The sequence below is a fragment of the Carlito syrichta genome, unplaced genomic scaffold (assembly GCF_000164805.1).
Source record: "Carlito syrichta isolate Samal-C Ts95f unplaced genomic scaffold, Tarsius_syrichta-2.0.1 Scaffold204028, whole genome shotgun sequence".
NCBI classification, from domain to species: domain Eukaryota; kingdom Metazoa; phylum Chordata; class Mammalia; order Primates; family Tarsiidae; genus Carlito; species Carlito syrichta.
The window spans coordinates 1,957-5,770 of record NW_007148124.1 but is presented as its reverse complement, the minus strand read 5'-3'; the positions used below and the strand labels follow the sequence as shown (position 1 = coordinate 5,770).

The following is a 3,814-nucleotide window of genomic DNA, read 5'->3' as shown; positions in this document are numbered from 1 at the left end:
CATTTCAGAGGTCTCCAGTGCACCATAAAAAATATATTATAAAGGAATAATCTTTATCTGAACTAAAGCTGCAGTGAAGGAAATGCACGTCCAGCTGAGAGCAGCAGTGAGTTTTTGCTCACTCGGGGAAACGTTCACATTCTTCATCTTATTTAACATTTTTTTTTTCTCTTTGGCACTAGGTATCTCATTAATACTTAGACATTATATATATTTTCTTTCAACTGGTTTTCCTATTATGTGATCAAACAAAACCAAAGATGTCAGCCACAGTAGCAGGCTCAGAGAAGGCAGCCCCGCTAGACTCCCAGCTGTGGTTAGCCAGGTAAATGGGACTCACTAGAGCCAGCTCCAGGTGGAGTCTACCCCAGCTGCATGCAGGGCCAGCCCCTGTTCCCCAAAGCCGAGTCTCTGGAGTGCCTCAGTTGACGCTCTGACTCTTCCTCCCTTTCAGCCTCCCATTTCCCTCACTTCCCTGAGGGAAAGGCAACAGGAGGCAGAGTCTAGTTTTGCATTTTTCTGAAGTCTTCTGTTTACCATGCCGTCCCGCCCCCCAAGACAGGGAGGTGAGGGGTGGAAATCTCTTAGCGACAGGAGAGACTAAAAAATTAGTGAGGGAAGCAGACACCCTGCAACCCAGCTTATCTCTGCTTATCGGGTGTTTAGAGCGATAAGGGTCCCATTCTATTTCAGTCCAAGGGAGATTTGAACTCCTTTAGTGACAATGCTCCCCCAAGGCCTCAGGTGTGTACACCTGTGTTTAAAGGTATTAAGGAGGGGAGAGAAATTACAGTCGCCAGTGATGGGGCAGAGGGAAAAGCTCTGGGGCTGGGAATTCCGGGGGTTGTGTCAAAGCTCCACCCATCCGGATCTTCAAGATAAGATGAGGAGGCTGAAAAGACGGAAGTTGGGATGGGAACGCTGTTGTGAAGGAATCACTCCAGGACCAAAGCAGTACAAGATACCAGGTGAGAGAAGGGAGGGCCAGGGATGGGCTGAGTCGGAGTCCTAGGGAAAAAGCAGGAGCCCTAGCGTGCCACCTGCTGTCCCCCAGCTCCCAGGTGCGCGGCACAGGCGGTTGGCGTTAGGCTCTATGTCCCTAAAAGTATTGGGGGAGAGAGACGGAGATACCGCGTCCCAAGCTCCCAAGGGAGGGGAGTAGGCGAGGTAGGGTGGTGAACACCTCAAGTGCGTGTCTGCAGGGTGGCGGGAAAGGGATGCGATCTCTCCTCTCTCCCGGGCCCCAGCCCTAGCGCACGCCTCCGCTCCCGCGGCCCCCTTGGCAGGCGCGTGCAAGGCGCACCCATCTTCCCTCAGCGGCACCAGGCGCGCGCCCGACCCCCTCCTCTTCCTCCCCCCGCGCCTCTCCTCTCTCCTGGCAGAAAGTTAGCAGCGGGGAAGGAACTCGGGGCTGCAACAGCGCGTGGCGGCGGCAGCAAAGGCTGAAGCAGGAGCCGCGGCGGAGCCAGAGAAGCGGGGGCGCTGCAGAAGGAGCAGGTGTAGCTGGCGGGTCCGCGCGCCCCCCTCGGTCCCCTTGCTAGAGGCTGAGGTGGGGCCACGGGGGCCACCCGATCTCCGCGGGCAGAGTGGGGAGGTGTACCATGCGGCCGGGCTCCCTCCTGGCGCAGCGGAACAGCGGCCAGGGCCGGGGGGCACAGCGGCGTCGCTTCATGCAGCCGGGGCAGCTGGGCGGCGGCGGCTACCCCGGTGGCCCGCACCTCCTCCGCCTCCGCCTCCGCCTCTCGCCGCGCCGCTGCCGCCTGGCGCTTCTGCTAAGGGTTCCCCGGCGCACAAGCTGCTTTTTATGTGCACCTTGTCCCTCTCGGTCATCTACCTGTGCTACAGCCTCCTGGGCGGCTCGGGCTTCCTGCAGTTCCCCCTGGCGCTGCAGGAACCACCGGGCACCGCCGCGAAGCCCGCGCCGAGCCCGCCGCCACCCTCTCTACTGCCTCTCCCGGTGCGTCTCGGCGCCCCCTCGCAGCCGCCCACGCCGCCGCCGCTGAACAACGCGAGTCGTGGGGAGCCGCCCGAGCCCCCCACCCCAGCAGCCCGCCACCCCAGGGGCCGACGGCTGGGGCCCGGCCAGCGGCGGCGGAGGCGCCCGCGACGCCTGGCTCTGGACCCCGCTGGCTCCCAGCGAGATGATCACGGCGCAGAGCGCGCTGCTGGAGAGGGAAGCGCAGGCCGGAGGGCGGCCAACAGGAGCAGCGAGAGGGGCGGCGCCGTCAGCACCCCCGACTATGCGGAGAAGAAGCGGCCCCAGGCGCTTATCATCGGGGTCAAGAAAGGAGGCACCCGCATGCTGCTGGAGGTGATCCAGTGCACCCGGACCTGAGGGCCGTGGGCGTAAAGCCGCACTTCGTTGACAGGAACTACGAGAAGGGGCTGGAGTGGTACAGGTAGGACCCGGGGCTAGGCGGGATGGGGGCGACTCGGAGGGGACGCCGCGACTTTCCTCGCCCTGCGAAATCCAGGTACCGTCCCGAGAGACCCGAGCCCCGGCGAGGGCTCTGGGCTCCAGGAACCCTGATGCCATTTCTCAATGGGAGCATCTGAGAGGATTCCAGTTGAACATCATTTTATTTCAGGGCGAGGGGAGGGAGAGGTCTCGTCCTGCCCAGCCTCAGGCTCCTCAACCATGGAGGGGCTTTTCCTGTCTGCCAAGCCCCAAGCCTGGGAATCCACACCCCTCCATGCCCTAGCCCAGGTGTGTGCTAGCCCAGGCTCTGGCGGGGCTCTGCGACGGTGTGTTGAGGACGCCGCGGAACGACAGGACAGCTAAATTGACTAAGGGGCTTTGAGATCCCCCGAATCTCTCAAAATCACCCTCCAACGCATTTACGTGGCTGAAATCCAACTTTAGGATGCTAAGGTCAGAGCAAAATAAATAGGGGGGCAGTTGAAGAGACAGACAGTGCTGGAGTTTTGGCGTTCTAGTAAAGACGGGAGGCTTCCCATCTCCATAACTTTCTGCCCCCATTGACTGAATGAACGCTTAGATGATTTTGCATCGGGAGCCTCCGTGTCCACCTGACAGTTGGTGCCCTGAGAGTTGTTATGCCCTGCACAGCGCGCCCTTTCTAATCTGCGCCTCCTTGGTAAAAGACCGGAGCTTGTGTCTGGGGATGTTCATCTCCTTCCTTTTCCACCATCTGCAGGTGGTGAGGGAAAGGGAGAAGCGAGAACTAGAGAGGTAGGGAGAGGTAAAGTAAGTGAGTAATCCAGCCTTCTTGCCAGCCATCACTTTTAAAGCAACACTGGTGCAGATGTCCAAAGTGCAAGGCTCCTTCGCTTGTTCTTTCCCTCTTGGATGACTGGCCCATCTCCATGGCACTTCAGTAATTAATTGCAATTGTCAAACAGAAACACAGCCTTTGTCAGCTAAAGTGATGTTATTATCTCCACAGAGCCAATAGGTAAAATAAGGATTGTTTCCTGACAGGTCGCCCTCCTGTTTAAAAGATGTGCTGGGAAAGTTTTAGAAATAACTTCGCTTCAGAAATATATAATAAATGTGTGTATTGTGATTGATTTCTTCCACTTTAAAAAATGTGCCTTGTGCTTTAAAAGCTTGAGAGAAGTACACTTAGGCATAAACATTCCAGCACATTGCACTGAAACAGCAAATGTGTCTGTTAATGTCTTGTCTGTTTCAACAGAGAGAACTAATTGCAGTATTTTAGGAGACTTCAAACAGCCCCTTCCTATCAAAACATAAAACAGCAAATGCTTAATTTAACTGGAAAATCAGTATTTATAATATCACAAGCCATGACTTCCAGTTTGTGATTATCATTAAAAAGGTGTTAGGATG

The 3,814-nt window shown here is 56.7% G+C and overlaps 1 pseudogene; it reads left to right on the top strand.

Annotated features, from left to right (window-relative positions):
• Nucleotides 1–1,382: 1,382 nt before the first annotated feature.
• Nucleotides 1,383–2,556, top strand: LOC103253141 (annotated as a pseudogene).
• Nucleotides 2,557–3,814: the final 1,258 nt, after the last annotated feature.